The sequence below is a fragment of the Tamandua tetradactyla genome, chromosome X (assembly GCF_023851605.1).
Source record: "Tamandua tetradactyla isolate mTamTet1 chromosome X, mTamTet1.pri, whole genome shotgun sequence".
NCBI lineage: Eukaryota > Metazoa > Chordata > Mammalia > Pilosa > Myrmecophagidae > Tamandua > Tamandua tetradactyla.
Genome location: NC_135353.1, coordinates 94,651,400 through 94,675,291, shown reverse-complemented (window position 1 = coordinate 94,675,291; position 23,892 = coordinate 94,651,400).

The window sequence follows — 23,892 nt, the reverse complement described above, 5'->3', positions numbered from 1 at the left end:
CACCATGACCAAATGGGACTTATACCAGAAATGTAAGGATGATTCACACAAGAAAATCAATTAATGTAATACAGAACATTAAAAAATCAAAAGAGAAAAATCACATGATCATCTCGATTGATGCTGAAAAAGCATTCTACAAAATTCAACATCCTTTTTTGATAAAAGAAAAAAACACTTCAGAAGATAGGAATCAAGGATAACTTCCTCAATATGATAAAGGACATATATGAAAATCCCATAGCCTGCTTTGTATTCAATGAAGAGAGACTGTAAGCTTTTCCCCTAAGATCAGGATCAAGACAAGGATGGCCACTGTCACCACAATTATTCAACATTGTCCCGAAAAGCTCTAGTAAGAGCAGTCAGGCATGACAAGAAAATAAAAGGCATCCAAATTGGAAAGGGAGAAGTACAGCTTTCATTATTTGCAAATGACATTATACTATACTTGGAAAATCCTGAGAAATCTACAATAAAATTACTTGAGTCAACAAGGTGGTGGAGTATGTATGTAATGTGAAAAACTCAGTAACTTTCTATATGCAAGAAATTACCTAACTGAGGAGTCAGCTAAGGAAAAAATTCCATTCAATATCGCAACTGAAAATATCAGGTAACTAGGAATGAACTTAACTAGGGATGCAAAGTACTTGTACACAGAAAACTACATAACATTGCTAAAAGAAATCAAAGAAGATCTCAATAGGTGGAAAGGCATTCGCTGGTCATGGATAGGTAGGTAAAATATAGTTAAGATGTCAATTCTGCCCAAATTGATCTACAGATTCAATGCAGTACGAATCAAAATTGCAACAACCTACTTTGAAGACTTGGAAAACCTAGTTACTGAATTCATCTAGAAGGGAAAGAGAAGACAAAACTAAAAGCATCCTAAAAAAAGAAGAATGAAATGGGAAGATTAACACTTCCTGATTTCAAAGCTTATTATAAAGCTGCAGTGGTCAAAACAGCATGGTGCTGGCACAAAAATAGAAGCATTGATTAATGTAATTAAATGAGAGTGCAAAAACGTCCACCAAATCTATAGCCAACTGATTTATGACAAGGCCCCCAAATCCACAGAACTGGGAAAAGTAGTCTTTTCAATAAATGGGCAAGGTGAACAGGATATCAATAGTCAAAAGAATGAAAGAGGAGCCTTACCTCATACCCTATACAAAAATTAACTCAAAGTGTATCAAACACCTTAAGAACTAGTTACATAAAGCTTTTAGAAGAAAACGTAGGGAAACATCGTCAAGAACTAGTAATAGGAGGTAATTTCTTACACTTTACACCCAAAGCACAAGCAACAAAATTAAAATAGATAAATGGGAACTTCAAAATCAAATGCTTCTGGGTTGTGCACTGATGGCTCAGTGGCAGGATTCTTGCCTGCTGTGCTGGAGATCTGGATTCAATTCCCAGAGCCTGCCCATGTAAAAAAAATCAAATGCCTCTCATTTAAAAGACTTTGTCAAAAAGGTTAAGAGGCAGACAACTCAATGGGAGAAAAATATTTGGAAATCATACACTGGACAAAGGTTTGAAATCCTGGATATATAAGGAAATCATTAAACTCAACAACAAAAGAACCAACAACCCAATTATAAAATGGGCTAAAAATATGAATAGGCATTTTTCTGAAGAGCAAATACAGATAGATGACTCAAAAGCACATGAAGAGATGCTCATTTTCATTAGCTATAAGGGAAATGCAGATCAAGACTACAATGAGATACCACCTCACACCTATAAGAATAGCTGTTATTAAACAGGAAACTAGAAATGTTGGAGAGGTTGCAGAGAAATTGGGAAACTTATCCACCGTTGGTAGGAATGTATAACAGTAGAGCAACTATGGAAGTCAGTTTGGCAGTTCCTTAGGAAACTAAATATCAAGTTGCCCTGTGACCTAGCAACAGCACTACTCAGTGTGTACACAGAAGAGCTGAAAGTAGTGACACAAAAGACATTTGCACACTGATGTTCATAGCAGCATTATTCACAATTGCCAAAAGATGGAAACAATCCAAGTGCCCATCGATTGATGAGTGGATTAACAAAAATGTGGTATATAATACAATGGAATATCATGCAGCATTAAGACAAAATGATGTCCTGAAGCACATGAAAAGATGGATGAGCCTTCAGGACATAACGCTGAGTGAAATAAGCCGGACACAAAAGGTTTGTATGACTCCACTTTTATGACTATGGTAAATGTAAAATCAGAGGCTTATAATACAGAATATAGGGGATTTAGAGATACATAGAAGCTAGAGATGGGTGAATTGTTAACTAATAAGTCTGAACTCAAATGTAAAGGAACAGAGATATGTGAAGGTGTTACACTAGTGGGTTTATAAGTAATATTACCATATTGAAAGTAAACATGATTGAAAGGGGTTGGGTAGACCTATGTGTCCCACTGATTAACATAACAAATATAAACAAGTTCTTGTATGAACTATTGCAAAGATATGATTCTTGTACAAAGAGTGTTTAAGTTCAAGATAAAGGGGGGAAATGACTATTTCATCCTATGAGCTATGTTTAACAAGAAAACATCAGTAGAACCACAGCAACACCAGGGGTAAATAATTGGAGAGGGACAAGAGTTAAGGGTAGGTTTAGATTTCCTATTTAGTGATGGTGCATTTATTGGTGATCTTTCTCTTGGGCACTATGAAATTATCTAAAATTGATAGTGTTGATGGACTGTGGACTTTGGACATTATACGTGATGCCTAATGAATGCAGGTGACTGAAGGATGCACTGACTGAGAAGAAGATTGGTGAATGATGGTGTATACATATGATCAAGTGTCGTGTTGCTACAAAAAGGAACAAAGTTGTGAAGCATGCAACATTGTGAATGAACATGTGGGACATTTGGTGAGGCAAAATAAACCAGAAACAAAAGAGCAATTACTGTATGGTCTAATTTAGAAAATGCCTATAAGAAAACAGGGGCCTAAATTGTAAGCTCTTATAGCAGTCACGTTTTGTCTGGAGTGGTAATTATTGCTGGATTTTTAGAAGCTGTTTTATATATGCATAACCTGGTATTCAGAGATAAAAATGAAGGTGATCAGGTCAGGATTAAGGTTATTCAGAACACAGGGGTAAGGAAGACATTGTGTATACTTTAGAACCTCACCTACTCTTTGAAACCAAAGAAGGAAGTTTTATTTTGTCCAAAACCTACTTTTCCTGTAGCACACAATCTAACTAAACATGTCTAGATAGTTCACTTAAACAATCAAAACACAGGGAGTGCAGAACAAAAATGAGGGCCTTTAATACTGTATAGCTTAATGTAATGCCTGGATACATCCCAGAATATATTAAGCAGATAATCAAAAAGTATTGGCAGGAGCCCTCAATCTTGGTGTTTGTTCATATGAAACTTATCCCTGCAAAGGATAGGTTAAGCTTACTTAAAATTCAGCCTATGAGTCACCTCCAGAGAACCTCTTTTGTTGCTCAGATGTGGACTCTCTCTCTCAGCCAACATGACAAGCAAACTCACTGCCCTCCCCCTCTCTATATGGGACATGACTCCCAGGGATATAAACCTCCCTGGCAACATGGGACAGAAATCCTAGAATGAGCTGGGACTCAGCATCATGGGATTGAGAAAACCTTTTTGACCAAAAGGGGAAGAGAGAAATGAGACAAAATAAAATGTCAGTGGCTGAGAGATTTTAAACAGAGTCAAGAGGTTATCCTGGGGTTATTCTTGCACATTATATAGATATCCCCGTTTTAGTTTAAGGTGTATTAGAGAGGCCAGAGGGAAGTGCCTGAAAATGTAGAGCTGTGTTCCAGTAGCCATGTTTTTTGAAGATGAATGTATAATGATATAGCTTTTGCAACGTGACTATATGATTATGAAAACCTTGTGTCTGATACTCCTTTTATCCATGGTATGGACAGATGAGTAAAAAATATGGATTAAAAATAAATAGTAGGGAGAACAAATATTAAAATAAATTGAGCAGATTGAAGTACCAGTGATCAATGAAAGGGAATGGTAAGGGGTATAGAAAACACAGGGGGAATAAAGGTTAAAATATTTGGGTAGATGGAAATACTAGCGGTCAATGAGAGGGAGGAGTAAGGGATATGGTATGTATGAGGTTTTTTGTTTTCTCTATTTATTTTTCTGGAGTGATGCAAATGTTTTAAAAATGATCATGGTGATTAATATACTACTATGTGATGATATTGTGAGCCATGTATGGAATGTTTGTATGTTAAGAATGTTCATGTTTGCATGTTGTTTTTGTTTGTCAATAAAAAAAGTATTGGCAGGGTGGGCAACGGTGGTTCAGTGACAGAATTCTTGCCTGCCATGCTGGTGACCCAAGTTCGATTCCCAGAGCTGGCCCATGCCGATAAAAAGTACTGACAACGTTTCTTGAGTGATGGGAGAAAAAATATGGAACTATCAAACTTTACCACTTGGGAAATCCCGGATACTGTGCCAAACATTAGGGACACCCTAATCAATAGGCCAAGCCCTTGATCTTGAGGCTTGCTCTTTTGAAGCTTATGTATGTAGTGGAGAAGTTTAGCCTACCTTTATGTGTGCTTAAATGTCACCTCCAGAGGGCCTCTTTTGTTGCTCACATGTGGACTCACTCTCTCTAAGCCCTGATATGCAAGTGAAATCATTGCCCTCCCCCCCACAAGGGACATGGCATCCAGGGGTGAAGATATCATGAAGGAGATGAATCCATGGGATGAGTTTGGCCCTGGCACTGTGGGATCAACTATGCCACCCTGAACAAAAGGGGGAGAAGAAGTGTAACCAATGAAGTATCAGTGGCTGAGAGTTCAAATAGAGTCAAGAGGCTACTCTGGAGGTCACTCTTATGCAAACTTCAGTTAGATATAGTTCCATATCATAACTTGCCAAATCCCAACCGAAACTATTCCATCCAGTCCTAAAGAACAATTAGGACAATATTTAAGATTCTACAAAGGTTACATGCACAAGGATAACTTTCCAGAAACCTACAGCCTCCAGATGGGTCCTTGGCCAGATAAGTCCTGAAACCTAAAGGTCCCAGCCTTTCCAGAACATCAGCTAGTTCCATCTCCTTACCCCTTATTATTGAGAGCCGTTCCAACATGGAAGTCAGAATGTGCATAGCCCAAAGACCCCTGAAGAGTGGGATAGAAAGATCAAATGTGATGGTGGAATTATACAGAGATGGTAGGTTTTAACAAATGAGTATGATTGATGAATCATTATATTAATATTTCTTTTAGCCTCCAGTATCTTAGAGCAGCTAGAAGTAAAAACCTAAAATTGTGGAATTGTAACCCATACCAAACTGTGAAATCTGTTCTACAACTAATTGTTGTGCCATAGTTTGAAATTTATTGCTTTTTTGTATATTTGTCATTTTTTACGAAAAAGAAAAAAATCGATTTTGATGATAAAAAATATTTATTCCTTCTAGCCTTCAATGTTCTGGAAATGATGGTTCGGTAACCCATGATAAACTCTGAGATCTGTAACGACTTTTTGACGAGTGCTTTGAGAATTATTGTTTTTCCTTTCTTGGTTTGTATATATGTATATTATACAATTTAAAAAGTTAAAGAATATATATGAACTATGACCACATGACCAATTACAGAAACCAAGACTATGATTGAATATTTCTTCCCTGTTTTGTTGTAAGTGTGTTTGCATTTGTACATAAGTCAATATCTTGTTTTCCTCTTATCGTATGACATAAGTTTTATTGTTAGGATATGAAGATTAAGAGTGAGTGTTACTTAAGGACTTGTACCCTATGCTGAAGAGATATAGTGCATTTCCAGTTGTATGCAGGAAAGTTGAGTATTGTTAGGCAAAACATATATCTGTCATTGTGTTCTATTTGGAAATCATGCTTCAAGGTGATGTGTATAGCTGCGAATTTGACAAGGGTGGACTGTGATGATTAGGTTATGGTGTTAACTTGGCCAAGTGATGATGCCCAGTTGTCGGGTCAGGCAAGCAGTGGCCTGGCTGCTACTGCAGGGATATTTCATGGCTGGTTGATAATCCGGAAGTCCAGTGTATAAAATCATCTTAAGTTAATTGCATCTATGGCTGATTACATGTGTGATCAAGTGAGACCTTTCATCAGAGCTGCCAACTTCACAGCCTGTACTATGAATTTTGGACTCTTCTATTCCTACAGTAGTGTGAGACATCTTTATAAATCTCATATTCATAGATTTCTCCTATTGGTTTTGTTTCCCTAGAGAATCCTGAATAATAACGTTACCATGGGGTTAAACTTTAACATCATAAATATATAACACTCATAATTGCTTTTATACCATAATAACTTCAATAGCATGCATGTATACTTTTCCTCTAACCTTCTGTCCCCCCACCATTTTTTGTATTATCACATATATTTGTACATTGCACATCCAAAAACCTAGATTTATCATTACTTTTTAAAAACATTTTTATTAATTAAAAAAATTAACAAACAAAACATTTAGATATCATTCCATTCTACATATACAATCAGCAATTCTTAATATCATCACATAGTTGCATATTCATCATTTCTTAGTACATTTGCATCGATTTAGAAAAAGAAATAAAAAGACAACAGAAAAAGAAATAAAATGATAATAGAGAAAAAAAGCTATATATACCATACCCCTTACCCCTAGCTTTCATTTACCACTCTTTCAAACTGAATTTATTTTAACATTTGTTCCCCCTATTATTTATTTTTATTCCATATGTTCTACTCTTCTGTTGACATAGTAGCTAAAGGGAGCATCAGACATAAGGTTTTCACATTCACAGAGTCTCATTGTGAAAGCTATATCATTACTTTTTATATATTTGCCTTTTAGGTCCTGTAGGAAGTAAGACATGAAGTTATACTCAAAACAATACACTACAATAATACTGGCATTCACAATTATGCAAATGATTACCTTTACTGCAGGTCTCCATTTCTTTATGCGGCTTTGAACCACTGAAAGTGTCCTTTCCTTTCTGTATGCTGTTTTGAACCACTGTCTAGTGTCCTTTCCTTTCTGTCTGAAGAACTCCCTTTACCATTGTTTGTAGGCCAGATCCAGTGGTGATGAACCTCCTCAGCTTTTGTTTCTCTGAGAAAATCTTAGCCTACCCCACAGTTTTTAAAGACAGTCTAGCTGAATATAAAATTCTTGGCTGGCAGTTGTTTTCCTTCACACTTTAAGTATTTCAATCCACTGCCTTTTTGCCTCCATCATTTCTGATGAGAACTTGGTTTTCATTCTAATTCAATTCTGTTGTACATAAGACATTGTTTTCTATTGCAACTTTCAGAAACTCTCTGCTTGTCCTTTGCATTTGATTGTGTTATCAGTATTTGATGGAGTATATTTTTCTTCATGTTTATGCTGTTGGGTGTTCTCTGGGCTTCTTGAATATACATAATCCCATCCTTATCTAAGTTTGGGAAGTTCTCTGTCATTGTTTCTTTGACCATTCCTTGTGCCCCTTTCTCTCTTTCTCTTCCTACTGGGACTCCCAGAGTGTATATATTGTTCCAGAAGTGTCTTAGCTATTTTCTCTTCCATATTTCTTTTTTCTTTCTGTTCTTCAGCTTGATTCATTTCAAGTATCTTATACTAGAGTTCACTGATTCTTCTTCCAGCTCCGATCTGCTTTTTCTTATTGGTGGGAGGGTGCATGGTCTGGAAATCGAACCTGGGTCTCCTGCATGGCAGGTGAGCATTCTACCATTGAACCATCCATGCACCATCCAATCTGCTTTTGAAATCCCCCTAGTCATTTTTCATTTCAGTGATAGTTTTCAACTCCATTGGTTATGTTTGGTTCCTTTTAAATATTTATATCTCTTTAGTAAGTTTCTCATACTTCTTATTCATTGTTTCCCTGGTATCCTTTAGTTGCTTCCTGTATTTTCCTTAATCTTCTTTAGCATTTTGGTTTTTTAAAGGCTTTGTTTGGTATGTCCACCTTCTTGACTTTTTGTTGGTGTTTTAAGTATTTTTGTTCTCTTTCATTGGATGGGCCATCATTTCTTGCTTTTTGTTTGTCTTGTAGTCTTCTCTTGCACATTGTATATTTTAATATTGCACACATTTAAAATGTGGTGACTCTGGTAATTTTTCCCCGGGATATATGTTTCTTGATTTAGTAACCAGCTTGTGATAAGACAGAAAATTTTTTGAGCCTCAGACTCCTATCAGAAAAAGTCTGCCTAAGGTAAATGCAGTGTGTAGGGTTTTTCCTGTGTTTCTGTGTCTCTTTCCTATTCTTGGCTTTTGTTTGTTAGCTGTTTGGAGTTCCCTGTTTACCAGAGTTTGTTTGGTGCCTCTTTCTCAGGAGACAGAGTTGCCTCTCACAGGTGTTTGATGCCAGCAAACCTTTGACCCAGTCTGTCTGCTTCTGTAGTTTCTTAAACTCCTTTCATTGTCTCCAGCAACTTTTGCCTGGCAGCAAATTTTGGGAATAAGGGCATACTGGGCAGGAATTTCCCAAATCAGTCTTTTCCAGTCAAAACAGGGCCAGGGATCCATGAAGAAGAGGAAGATTGGTTCTAAAGAACCCTGCAAGGGGATCAAGAAAGACTCCAAAAACTTCTGTGACAGCTCCCCAAAGCTAAGCTTTCATGACTTGCCCAGCAAATGAAGTCCTTTTGCTAACCATCTCCCACAATCTTGGGAAGTCCAGCATCCTTAAGTCTCTACCACTGCCAATCCCATCCAGTGAAAGTTGAAACAATGGTTGCCCTCAAGCAGGGCCCCCAGCAATTCAAGTAACTAATAAAAAGTTGTGATCAGTGATCGACTGTGCCTGCCTCTGATCTTAGGGAGAAGTATTTTTAAATCCCTTCTTATCAATGGCAAGTTATCCAGGGGCTGGATTCATTGGCAACCTGTTACAAGATTGAGTAATAGGCACCATTTACCATTACATGAAGAGGGCAATTTACTGTACTTTACTGTAATTTATCAGCTTCTTCCTCCCACTCTTCCTTGAATTCTATACGGTGCTTTTTTGGCCTCCAGAGTTTCAAACTAGTTGTTTCAGATAGTTTCTGCCTGTTTAATAGCTGTTTTGGAGGACGGGATGAACCCTGGATCTCCCTACTCTGCCATTTTCCCACAGTCAACATCTCAGGTAATTTAACTGTCTTCCTCTTGATTGTGGTAGTAATTATATGACTCTATACCAGTGTTAAAATTTGAAGAACTGTATGCAAAAATTCATTGTTGCTTTTTTAATTTAAAAAGAAATTCATCATAAAAATTCTAACCATGCATAAATAATAAATTATGGAACTGATTCTCCTAAAAAATAAAATGGAAGACTTTCTGGAAGATGGCTGAATAGAGTTGCTTGAGATTATCCCTGCTTCACAGAAAAGTTAGAGACAGGAGTGTGACTAAGATGACAATTCAGGAGTGCAGCTGACCTAGGAGAGCATTCTGCACCACATGGGGCAGTCCTGGTTGCAGAGGCTGAGGGACTGAGAGGCAGAGGGCTGGAGCCTGGCATGGAGGGATGGGGCCATGGAGCCTGCAGGAGTGCATGGATGAGAGCCTGGGACTGGGAAGTGGGCCAGGCTATGTTCCTTGGGTGCACTGCCCTCACCAGCACAGCCACAAGACTGGTGACTCACCACACAACCCACACACCCAAACCTCATCACCTGCTCCCATTCCCCATACTCTGGGTACTCCCACCCCACCAGCTCCCAGTGTATGTGCCTGCCCCAAATCCCTGCCCCAGGTGTAGCCCAACCCACCTCTCCTGCACCCTTCCCAAGCACTGCCTCAATGCCCCCGGTTCTTCAAAAGCTGTGATGGCATATGGGGGCTGCAGGCACTGGCCTCCACACCTAGGCTACACATGCACCTCCTTCCCATAGTGTTGTACAGCTTCACTCCACCTCACTTGAGCCCTGCACATCCATTTATGGCACTAGCATAAGCATGGGCCACTAAACACGTCAATCAGCTCCAGGTACCGCACTTTACAGAAGTCCTAGAACCATGCATGTGCATGACCCTCAGACACACTTCCCATTTCTGAGAAAGTGCTGACCTATGCAACCAGTCATATCTGCCCCCAATCCATGAAAGCATAATGCTGACCTGCTGCCCTAGCTCTATGCATAGGCCAACCCCCTAATGAACATAGATGCAAAAAATCTCAATAAAATATTAGTAAATTGAATCCAACAGCATATTAAAAGAATTATACACCATGACCAAGTGGGGTTTATACCAGGAATGCAAGGATGGTTCAACACAAGAAAATTAATTAATGGAATACAGCACATTAAAAAATCAAAAGGAAAAAATCGCATGATCATCTCGATTGATGCTGAAAAAGCATTCGACAAAATTCAGCATCCTTTTCTCATGAAAACATTCCAAAAGATAGGAATCAAATGTAACTACCTCAATATGATAAAGGGAATATATGAAAAGCCAATAGCCAGCATCATACTCAATGGAGAAAGACTGAAATCTTTCCCCCTAAGATCAGGTACAAGACAAGAACGCCCACTGTCACCACTGTTATTCAACATTGTGCTAGAAGTTCTAACTTCTAGAACAATCAGGAAGGACAAAGAAATAAAAGGTATCCAAACTGGAACAGAAGAAGTAAAACTCTCATTATTGACAGATGATATGATTCTATACTTGGAAGATTCTGAGAAATCTACAGCAAAGTTACTTGAGCTAATAAACAAATTCAGCAAGGTGGCAGGATATAAAATCAATGTAAAAAATCAGTAACATTTCTATACACAAGCAATGACCTAGCTTAGGATTCAATTAAGCAAAAAATTCCATTCAAAATATCAACTAAAAGAATCAAGTACTTAGGAATGAACTTAACTAGGGATGTAAAGGACTTGTACACAGAAAACTACCTAGCATTGCTAAAATAAATCAAAGGAGATCTAAATAGGTGGAAACACAATCCCTGCTCATGGATAAGAAGGCTAAATACAGTTAAAATGTTAATTCTCCCCAAATTGATCTAAAGATTCAACACAGTACCAATTAAAATTTCAAAAACCTACTTTGAAGATTTGGGAAAGCTTACTACCAAATTCATCTGGAAGGGAAAGAGATCCTAAATAGCTAAAATAATCATAAAAAAGAAGTACAAAGTGGGAGGATTAACACCCCCTGACTTTAAAGCCTATTATGAAGTGAAAGTGGTCAAAACAGCATGGTACTGGCACAAAGACAGAAGCATTAACCAATGGAATTGAACCTGGAATGCAGAAATAGGTCACCAAATTTATCATCAACATGGTTTTTGACAAGGTCCTCAAATCCTCTGAACTGGGAGAAAATACTATTTTTAATAATTGGGCATGGAAGAACTGGATAGCAATAACCTGAAAGAGGACACCTATCTTACACCCTGCACAAAAATTAACTCAGAGTGGATCAAACACTTAAATATAAGAACTAGCACCATAAAGCTTTACAAGAAAATGTACAGAAACAGCTTCAAGACCTAGTAACAGGTGGTAGCTTCCTAAACTTTACACCTAAAGCACAAGCAATAAAGAAAAAATAGATAAATGGAAACTCCTCAAAATCAAAGGCTTCTACACCTCAAAAGACTTTGTCAAAAAGGTGAAGAAGCAGCCAACTCAATGGGAGAAAATATTTAGAAATCACATATTGGACAAAGGTTTGATTTCCTGCAGATACACAGAAATCATACAACTGAACAACAAAAGAACAAACAACCCAATTATAAAATGGGCTAAAGATATGAATAGGCATTTTTCTGAAAAGCAAATACAGATGGCCCAAAAGGACATGAGAAGACACTCATTTTCATTGGTTATAAGGTAAATGCAGGTCAAGACTACAATGAGATACCACCTCACACTTATAAGAATGGCTGCTATTAAACAAACAGGAATCTATATATGTTGGAGAGGATGTGGAGAAACTGGGACACTTATGCATTGCTTGTTGGGATGTATAATGGTGCAGAAACTATGGAAGACATTTTGGCATTTACTTAGGAAACTTAATAGGACTCAGCAATAGCACGACTTGGTATATACCCAGAAGAGCTGAAAACAATTACACAAACAGATATTTGCACACTGATATTCATAGCAGAATAATTTACAATAACCAAAAGATGTGAACAAACCAAATACCCATCAACAGATGAGTGCATCAACAAAATGTGGTATATACATGCAATGGAATGTTATGCGGCAGTAAGACAAAATGACATCCTGAAGCACATGACAAAATGGATGAGCCTTGAAAACATAATGCTGAGTGAAATTAGCCAGAATCAAAAGGATAGATACTGCATCATTCCACTTTTATGACCACATAAAGAATGTGGATCTGGGGCCTTCTACATGATGACTGATGTATGCAGGTGGCTGAAGGATGCACTGATGGAGAAATAGATTGGGAAATGATGGTGTATTCTTTATGAATGAAGGCTGTGCTGCTACAAAATGAACAAAGTCATGAGACATGTAACAATGTGAATGAATATGTGGGACATTTGATGAGACAAAATATGTCAGAACAAAAGAACAACAATGGTGTGGTCAACTTTAGAGAATGCTTATAAGAAAACAGGGGTGGGGAGCCAAGATGGCGGCTTAGTGAGGCATGAAATTTAGTTCATCTTCCAGAGCAGCTAGTAAATAGCCAGAAAAAGTTCAGAACAACTGATGGGGCCACATCAGTGACTGGGCACACAGCCTAACCCTGTCTGGACAAGCTGGGCCAGCTGTGAGCACACCTAGAACCATGAGTTCCCCAAGCCATGGTGGCCAGCACTCCACCACCACAGACTGCTTCCCAGAGGGGATAAGAAAGAGACTTTACTAGCAGCAGGGGCTGAGTGCAACCAAGCTCTGATTGTGGAATTAATTGACAAATTCGGACTACTAAAAATAGGCTTCCAGCTCAGCTGAACCTCAAGTAAAAGCTGAGGTTGCTGGGTTTTGCCCTGGTGCAGAGGGGGCAGGGTGGATAAAAAAGGAAAAAATAAAATCAGAGGTTTTTTCAATCAGACAGCACAAAATACTTGAAAAAGTCTGGGCCCTGAAGTAAAGGAGGGGGCACAGAGTATCTGGAGATATACAGAGCAACATACCAACTTAAGCTCTTGATTGGCAAACCCGAGGAACTGGGGTCTTGCTCTGAAAAGTATTTTTTTCTTTGCTTTTTTGTGGCTGTGTTTCTATGGTTTGACTGCTCTTTGGATACAGCTGAAGGGCTTCTCAGGCTCCAACTGCCCCAGGAATGGGAAGAATTAAGCTTGTTTGAGAGACTGTCTGGAGGCTGTACTTTCCCCAGGAGAGGGGTGGCGCCCAGCTCAGATGGAAGCCCTTCCTCATGGAATTCAGACCCTAGGGTCTGGAAAATTAAAGTAAATAAAGCCAGCCTACAACCTCTCCTCTGTCTCAATCACGCCGCCAGCAGGGAGAGTCTGCTGAAGTTAAAGGTACCACATCATCTTATGCTGGTGGGACCAGCAGATAGACATGCATCACACACTGGGCAGCATAGGTAAAACACAGAGTCCAGAGGCTTCATAGGAAAGTCTTTCAATCTGCTGGGTCTCACACTCAGGGAAAATTGATGCAGGTGACTCTTTCCTCCTAAGAGGAGGCCAGTTTGGTCTGGGAAAATCTGACTGGGGTCTATAATACCTAAGCAGACCCTCCTAAGGGGGAAAAAGGTACCATACAGGCAGAGCAAGAAACAAGAAAACAAGAATTGAAAAATTCTGATCTGTTAAACAAAACCTAAGCTAGAAGTCCAAAATAAGCTGAATTGAATGTCAAAGAACAGACAGTATTTTCAAAGCCAGCAAGAAAATACTAAGTGAAAATAATCCCTAGAATAAACTAATGAAGGAAATTCAATGCCTAGAGGACAAAAAAACATAACGAATCCTAACAGGAAAACTGAAGAAATGCCCCAGTCAAAAGAACAAACTAACAATTCAAATGAGATACAGGAGTTGAAACAATTAATTCAGAATGTACAAACAGACATGGAAAACCTCATCAAAATCAAATGAATGATTTGAGGGAGGATACAAAGAAGACAAGGAATGAACAAAAAGAAGAAATCAATTCAAGGGCAGGCCATGGTGGCTCAGCAGGCAAGAATGCTTGCCTGCCATGCCAGAGGACCCAGGTTTGATTCCCAGTGCCTACCCATGTAAAAAAAAGAAAGAAGAAATCAAAAGACTGAAAAACAAATCACAGAACTTATGGGAATGAAAGGCACAGTAGAAGAGATGAAAAAAGCAATGGAAACCTACAATGTTAGAACTCAAGAGGCAGAAGATGGGATTAGTGAACTGGAGGATGGGACATCTGAAATCCAACAAGCAAAAGAAAATATAGGGAAAAGAATGGGAAAATATGAGCAGGGACTCAGGAAATTGAATGACAGCATGAAGTGCATGAATACACATTTTGTAGGTGTCCCAGAAGGAGAAGAGAAGGGAAAAGTGGGAGAGAAGCTAGTGGAAGAAATTATCACTGGAAATTTCCCAACTCTCATGAAAGACTTAAAATTACAGATCCAAGAAGGGCAGCATATCCCAAACAGAATAGATCCAAATAGACATACTCAAAGACACTTACTAATCAGAATGTTAAATGTCAAAGAGAAAGAGAGAATCTTGAAAGCAGCAAGAGTAAAGCAATCCATCACATACAAGGGAAGCCCAATAGGACTAAGTGCAGATTTCTCAGCAGAAACCATGAGGTGAGAAGACAGTGGTGTGATATATTTAAGATACTAAAAGAGAAAACTGCCAACCAAGAATTCTATATCCAGTAAAATTGTCCTTCAATAAAGAGAAGGAAATTAAAACATTTTCAGACAAAAAAATGGCTGAGAGAATTTGTGACTAAGAGACCAGCTCTGCAAGAAATACTAAAGGGAGCACTAGAGACATATAGGAAATGGCAGAAGAGAGAGATGAGGAGAATAGTATAGAAATTAAGCTATCAGTAAAGGTAAAAAGAAGAAAAATTGGATATGACATATAAAATCCAAAAAGCAAAATGGTAGAAATACTACCTTACAGTAATAACACTAAATGTTAATGGATTAAACTCCCCAATCAAAAGACATAGAGCGGCAGAATGCATTAAAAAAACAGGACACATCTATATGCTGTCTACAGCAGATGGATCTTAGACATAAGGATACACATAGGTTGAAAGTGAAAGGTTGGGAAAAGATATTTCATGCAAGCAACAATCAGAAAAGAGCAGGAGTAGCTATACTAATATCGAACAAATTAGACTTCAAATGTAAAACAATTAAAAGAGACAAAGAAGAAGGACACTGTGTATAAAAAAGGAACAATTTAACAAGAAGACATAACAATCATAAATATTTGTGCACCAAGCCGTAGTGCTCCAAAATACACGAGGCAAACACGGAAAAGAGAAATAGACAAACCTACCATAATAGACTTCAATTCCCCACTCTCATCAATGGACAGACCATCTAGACAGAGGATCAATAAAGAGACAGAGAATTTGAATAATACAATAAATGAGTTAGACTTGACAGACATGTATAGAACATTACACTGCACAACAGCAGGATACACTTTTTTCTCAAGTACTCATGGATCATTCTCAAGGATAGACAATTTGCTGGGTCACAAAGCAAGTCTCAATAAATTTTAAAAGATTGAAATCATACAAAACACTTTCTCAGATCATAAAGGAATGAAGTTGAAAATCAATAATAGGCAGAGGGCCAGAAAATTAAAAAATATGTGGAGGCTCAACAATGCACTCTTAAACAACCAGAGGGTCAAGGAAGAAATTACAAGAGAAATCAGTAAATATCTTCAGGCAAATGAAAACACAACATATCAAAATTTACGGGATGCAGTAAAGGCAGTTGTAAGAGGGAAATTTATTGCCCTACATGCCTATATCAAAAAAGAAGAAAGAGAAAAAATGGAGGAATTAACTGTCCACTTGGAAGGACTAGAGAAAGAATAACAAACTAACCCCAAAGCAAGCAAAAGGAAAGAAATAATGAAGATTAGAGCAGAAATACATGAAATTGAGAAAATGTAAACAATTGAGAAAATCAACAAAACCAGAAGTTGATTCTATGAGAAAATCAATAAGACTAATGGACCCTTAGTGAGGTTGACAAAAAAGAAGAAGAGAGAGAATGCAAATAAATAAAATCAGAAATGAAAAGGGAGACATAACCACTGGCCCCACAGAAATAAAGGAGGTAATGAGAGGACACTATGAACAACTTTATAATAAAGTGGACAGTGTAGATGAAATGGACAACTTCCTAGAAATGCATGAACAACAACTCGAGAAGACACAGAAGACATCAACAAACCAATCACAAGTAACGTAATTGAATTAGTCATTAAGGAGCTCCAAAAAAAGAAAAGTCCAAGAATAGATGGCTTCACATGTGAATTCTACCAAACATTCCAGAAAGAATTAGAACCAATCCTGCTCAAACTCTTCAAAAAAATTTAAGAGGTGGGAATTCTATCAAACTCATTCTATGAAGCCAAAATCATCCTCATACCAAAGCCAGGCAAAGATATTACAAGACAAGAAAACTACAGACCAAACTCTCTAATAAATACAGATGCAGAAATCCTCAACAAAATTCTTACAAATCGAATCCAGCACCACATTAAAAGAATTATATACCATGGGACTTCCGGAGAAGATGGCGGCTTAGTAAGATGCACAGGTCTTAGTTCCTCCTCCAGAACAGCAACTAAAGAAACAGAAACAATACGAAACAGCTCCCGGAGCCACGACAGAGACCAAAAAGACAGGGTACCCAATTCTGGAACGGCTGAACGGGCAGGGAGAATCCACTGTGGTGAGATACCCGAGGGGCGCGTGTTTTCCCGGCCGGGGCGGCTGGCAACTGGGGTCCCCTCCACGCACGTGGCTCCCCGGTCTGACTGGGAACGTTGGATAGCGGGGCCCTCCCGCCACGCTTGGCATCTCGGGCCAGCTGGGCAATTTGGACCGGCACTCCCCCAAGCCGCGGTGGCCTGCAAACCCCCTCCATGCACGGTTTCCCGGGCCGACTGTGAGATTCGGATTGGCAAGTTAAAGGAGCCACAGCACCTTTTACTGGTGGGACCCACAGACAGACGAGTGCCATGAGTGCCACCTACTGGGCAGGAAAAGAAAAACAGAGCCCAGAGATTTCACAGAAAAACCTTTCAACCAGCCGGGTCCCACACCCAGGGAAATCTGATCAAATGCTCAGACACCAGCAGAAAATAATGGATGATGCTCGGAAAATTGAAGATATGGCCCAGTCAAAGGAACAAACCAATAGTTCAAATGAGATACAGGAGCTGAGACAACTAATGCTGAATATATGAACAGAAATGGAAAAACTCTTCAAAAGCCAAGTCAATAAATTGAGGGAGGACATGAAGAAGACATGGGCTGAACAAAAAGAAGAAATAGAAAATCTGAAAAAACAAATCACAGAACTTATGGGAGTGAAGGACAAAGAAGAAAAAATGGAAAAAACAATGGATACCTACAATGGTAGATCTAAAGAGACAGAAGCTACAATTAGTGAACTGGAGGATGGAACATCTGAATTCCAAAAAGAAACAGAAACTATAGGGAAAAGAATGGAAAAACTTGAGCAGGGGATCAGGGAACTGAATGACAATATGAAGTGCACAAATATATGTGTTGTGGGTGTCCCAGAAGGAGAAGAGAAGGGAAAAGGAGGAGAAAAACTAATGGAAGAAATTATCACTGAAAATTTCCCAACTCTTATGAAAGACCTAAATTTACAGATCCAAGAAGTGCAGCACACCCCAAAGAGAATAGACCCAAATAGGCGTTCTCCAAGACACTTACTAGTTAGAATGTCAGAGGTCAAAGAGAAAGAGAGGATCTTGAAAGCAGCAAGAGAAAAACAATCTGTCACATACAAGGGAAGCCTAATAAGACTATGTGTAGATTTCTCAGCAGAAACCATGGAAGCTAGAAGACAGTGGGATGATATATTTAAATTACTAAAAGAGAAAAACTGCCAACCAAGACTTCTATATCCAGCAAAATTGTCCTTCAAAAATGAAGGAGAAATTAAAACATTTATAGACAAAAAGTCACTGAGAGAATTTGTGACCAAGAGACCAGCTCTGCAAGAAATACTAAAGGGAGCACTAGAGTCAGATACGAAAAGACAGAAGAGAGAGGTACGGAGTAAAGTGTAGAAAGAAGGAAAATCAGATATGATATATATAATACAAAAGGCAAAATGTTAGAGGAAAATATTATCCAAACAGTAATAACACTAAAAGTTAATGGACTGAATTTCCCAATCAGAAGACATAAACTGGCAGAATGGATTACGACCCAGCAATACCACTGCTAGGTATCTACTCCAAGGACTTAAGGGCAAAGACACAGACGGACATTTGCACACCAGTGTTTATAGCAGCATTATCTACAATTGCAAAGAGATGGAAACAGCCAAAATGTCCATCAACAGACGAATGGCTAAACAAACTGTGGTGTATACCTACGATGGAATATTATGAAGCTTTAAGACAGACTAAACTTATGAAGCATGTAATAACATGGATGGACCTAGAGAACATTAAGCTGAGTGAGTCTAGCCAAAAACTAAAGGACAAATAGTGTATGGTCCCACTGATGTGAACCGACATTCAAGAATCAGCTTGGAATATATCATTGGTAACAGAGACCAGCAGGAGTTAGAAACAGGGTAAGATAATGGGTAATTGGAGCTGAAGGGATACAGACTGTGCAACAGGACTAGATACAAAAACTCAAAAATGGACAGCACAATAATACCTAAGTGTAATATAACTATGTTGGAACACTGAATGAAGCTGCACCTGAAATATAGTTTTTTGTTTGTTTGTTTGTTTGTATCTTTTGTTTTTGTTTTTTTTCTTTTTCCTTTTTATATATATATATTTTTATTAGTAGTATTATTTTAATTCTCTTCTCTATATTAACATTCTATATCTTTTTCTGCTGTTTTGCTAGTTCTTTTCCTAAATCGATGCAAATGTACTAAGAAATGATGATCATACATCTATATGATGATACTAAGAATTACTGAGTGCATGTGTAGAATGGAATGATTTCTAAATGTTGTGTTAATTTCTTTTCTTTTTTTGATTAATAAAAAAAATTAAAAAAAAAGAATTATATACCATGACCAAATAGGTTTCATCCCAGGTATGCAAGGATGGTTCAACATAAGAAAATCAATTAATGTAATACACCATATCAACAAATCAAAGAAGAAAAACCACATTCTCATCTCGATTGAGGTAGAAAAGACATTTGACAAAAATCAACATCCTTTCTTATTTAAAACACTTCCAAGGGCAGGAATAGAAGAGAACTTCCCCAACATGATAAAGGGAATATGTGAAAAACCCAAAGCTAACATCATCCTCAATAAGGAAAAACTGAAAACTTTCCCCCTAAGATCAGGAACAAAACAAGGATGTCCACTATCACCACTGTTATTCAGCATTGTGTTGGAAGTTATAGCCAGAGCAATTAGACAAGAAAAAGAAATGCAAGGCATCAAAATTGGTAAGGAAGAAGTAAAATTCTCACTGTTTGCAGATGATATGAAGCTATATGTTAAAAACCCTGAAAAATCCACAACGAAACTACTAGGGGTAATAAATGAGTACAGCAAAGTTGCAAGTTATAAGATCAACACTCAAAAATCTGTAGTGTTTCTATACACTAGTAATGAACAATCTGAGGGGGAAATCAAGAAAAAAATTCCATTTACAATTGCAACCAAAAGAATAAATCTTAGGAATAAATTTAACTACGGATATAGAAGACCTATACAAAGAAAACTACAAGAAATTGCTAAAAGAAATCACAGAAGACCTGTGCTGATTTGAAAGGACATAGGTACCCTAGAAAAGCTGTGTTTTAATAAAAATCCCATTTCATAAAGGTAGAATAATCCCTATTCAATACTGTATGTTTGAAATTGTAATCAGATCATCTTCCTGGAGATGTGATTTAATCAAGAGTGGTTGTTAAGATGAATTAGATAGAGGCATGTCTCACCCATTTGGGTGGGTCTTGATTAGTTTCTGAAGTCCTATGAAAGAGTAAACATTTTGGAGGATGAAGGAGATTCAGAGAGAGCAGAGAATGCTGCAGCACCATGAAGCAGAGACCTTTGGAGATGAAGAAGGAAAACACCTCCTGAGAAGCTTCATGAAACAGGAAGCCAGGAGAGAAAGCCAGCAGATGATGCCTTGCCATGTGTCCTTCCAGGTGAGTGGGAAACCGTGACTTTGTTCATCATGTGCCTTCTCACTTGAGAGAGAAACCCTGAACTTCATCGCCTTTCTTGAACCAAGGTATCTTTCCCTGGATGAATGCCTTTGATTGTACATTTCTACAGACTTGCTTTAAGTGGGACATTTTCTCAGCCTTGGAACTGCAAACTAGCAACTTACTAAATTCCCCTTTACAAAAGCCATTCTGTTTCTGGTACATTGCATTCTGGTAGCTAGCAAACTAGAAAAAAACCTAAATAAATGGAAGGGCATACCATAATCATGTATTGGAAGACCAAATATAGTTAAGATGTCAGTTCTACCTAAATTGATTTACAGATTCAATGCTATACCAATTAAAATCCCAAAAATTTACTTTTCAGAAATAGAAAAACCAATAACCAAATTTAGCAGGAAGGGCAGCATGCTCCGAATAGCTAAAAATATCCTGAGAAAGACAAATGAAGTCAGAGGTCTCACACTACCTGACTTTAAGACATATTATGAATCTACAGTGGTCAAAACAGCATGGTCCTGGAATAAAGATAGATATATTGACCAATGAAATAGAACAGATTGTTCGGATGTAGAACCTCTCATCTATGGACATTTGATCTTTGATAAGGCAATCAAGCTAATTCACCTGGGACGAACAGTCTCTTCAATAAATGGTGCCTAAAGAACTTGATATCCACATGCAAAAGAATGAAAGAGGATCCATATCTCACACCCTATACAAAAATTAACTCAAAATGGATCAAAGACCTAAACATTAGATCTAAGAACATAAAACGTTTAGGAGACAACGTAGGGAAATATCTTACAAATCTTATAATAGGAGGTGGTTTCCTAGATCTTACACCCAAAGCACAAGTATTGAAGAAAGAAAGAAAGAAATGGGAACTCTTCAAAATTAAACACTTTTGTGCATCAAAGAACTTTGTCAAAAAGGTAAAAAGACAGCCTACACAATGGGAGACAACATTTGGAAATGATATATCAGATAGAGGTCTAATACCCAGAATATATAAAGAGATTGTTCAACTCAATAACAGAAAGACAAGCAACCCAATTACAAAATTGTCAAAAGACATTAACAGACACTTCTCAAAAGAGAAAATAGAAATGGCAAAAAATCACATGGAAATATGCTCAACTTCCCTGGCTATTAGGGAAATGCAAATCAAAACCACAATGAGATATCATCTCACACCCACCAGAATGGCCATTACCAATAAAATAGAAAATGACAAGTGTTGGAGAGGATGTGGAGAAAGAAGCTCACTTATCCACTGTTGGTGGGAATGTCAAATGGTACAACCGATGTGGAAGGCAGTTTGGCGGTTCCTCAGAAAGCTAAGTATAGAATTACCATACGATCCAACAATACTGTTGCTAGGTATCTATTCATAGGACATGAGGGCAAGGACACAAACGGACATTTGCACACCAATGTTTATTGGAGCATTCTTTACAGTTGCCAAAAGGTGGAAGCAGTTCAAATGTCCATCAACAGGTAAGTGGCTAAACAAGCTGTGGTATATACATACAATGGAATATTATGCAGCTGTAAGACAGAATAAAGTTATGATGCATGTGACTATGCAGATGGACCTTGAGGACATTATGCTGAGTAACATTAGTCAGAAACAAAAGGACAAATAGTGTATGGTTTCACTGATATAAATTAACATTAGTGAATGAACTTGGAGAATTTCAGTTAAGAATGAAGACCATCAGGAGATAAAAGTAACACAGGTATTGGGTAATTGGAGCTGAAGGGATACAGACTGTGCAACAGGACTGATAGTAGAAATTCAGAAATGGAGAGCACAATTCTACATAACTGCGATGCAATAATGTTAGAACACTGAATGAAGCTGAATGTGAGAATGATAGAGGGAGGAAGGCTGGAGGCACAAATGAAATCGGAAGGACAGATAGATGATAAAGACTGAGATGGTATAATCTAGGTATAATATGCCAAAAGTGTACAATGATAGTGGCTAAATGTACAAATTTAAAAGCGTTTTTGCATGAGGAAGAACAAAGGAATGTCAATATTGCAGGTTGTTGAAAACAGATGGTAATTCATATTTTAAAACTTTAACTTGTATGTATGACTAAAGCAAAAAAATGTTTATTTGGTACAAAATTTATAGTTTGATGAGTACATTTCCTAACATAACTTATGTGTACAGTTTAATTGAACACCATAAATACATGGAGCCTTGAGTAGGGTGTGAAGGTTTGTAGGTTTGTCCAGAGTGATGCCCTGATAAATCCCAGAGTGATTTGAACAGTGAATAAAAAAGTATTTGCAATATCCCCATGGGGGAATGGCAAGAAAGGGGGAAAATTCAACTTCTCCATGTACGGAATTCCTGATATTCTCAAAAGCAGTGGAGGCAAGCAATGCAATAAACCAAGCCCTCAATCTTGAGGTTTGTTCATATGAAACAAAGGATAGGCTAAGCCTACTTAAAATTAGGCCTATGAGTCACCTCCAGAGAATCTCTTTGGTTGCTCAGATCTGGCCTCTCTCTCTCAGCCAACATGACAAGCAAACTCACTGCCCTCCCCCTCTCTACATGGGACATGACTCCCAGAGGTATAAACTTTCCTGGCAATGTGGGACAGAAATCCTAGAATGAGCTAGGACTCAGCATCAAGGGATTGAGACAACCTTTTCAACCAAAAGGGGGAAGAGAGAAATGAGACAAAATAAGATGTCAATGGCTGAGAGATTTCAAACAGTCAAGAAGTTATTGTGGAGGTTATTCTTATGCATTGTATAGATATCTCCTTTTTAGTTAAGGTATATTGGAGAGGCTGTAGGGAAGTACCAGAAAATGTAGAGCTGTGTTCCAGTAGCCATGTTTCTTTTTTTTTCCTTTTCTTTTTTGCCATGTTTCTTGAAGATGATTGTGTAATGTTATGTTTTTCACAATGTGACGGCATGATTGTGCCTTGTGTCTGATGCTCCTTTTATCTATGTTATGGACAGATGAGTAAAACTTAGGGATTAAAAATAAATAAATAATAAGGGGAACAAATGTTAAAATAAATTTAGTAGATTAAAATGCTAGTGATCAATGAAAGAGAGTGATAAGTGATATGGAAAGAAAATAGGGGAAACAATGGCTAAAATATATTTGGCAGATGGAAATACTAGCAATCAATGAGATGGAGGGGAAGGGAGTATAGTATGCATGAGTTTTTCTTTTCTTTTCTTTTTTATATTTATTTCTTTTTCTGAATTGATGCAAATGTTCTAAGAAATGATCATGGTGATGAATATACAACTATGTGATGATATTGTGAGTTATTGATTATATACCAAGAATAGAATGATCATATGGTAAGAATGTTCATTTTTGTATGTTGTTATGTTTAAAAAATTTTTTAATTAAAAAAAGAAAACAGGGGCCTATATTGTAAGCTTTTAGAGCAGATACATTAAGTCCAGAGTGGTGATTATTATTTCTGAATTTTGAGAGGCAGTTATATAT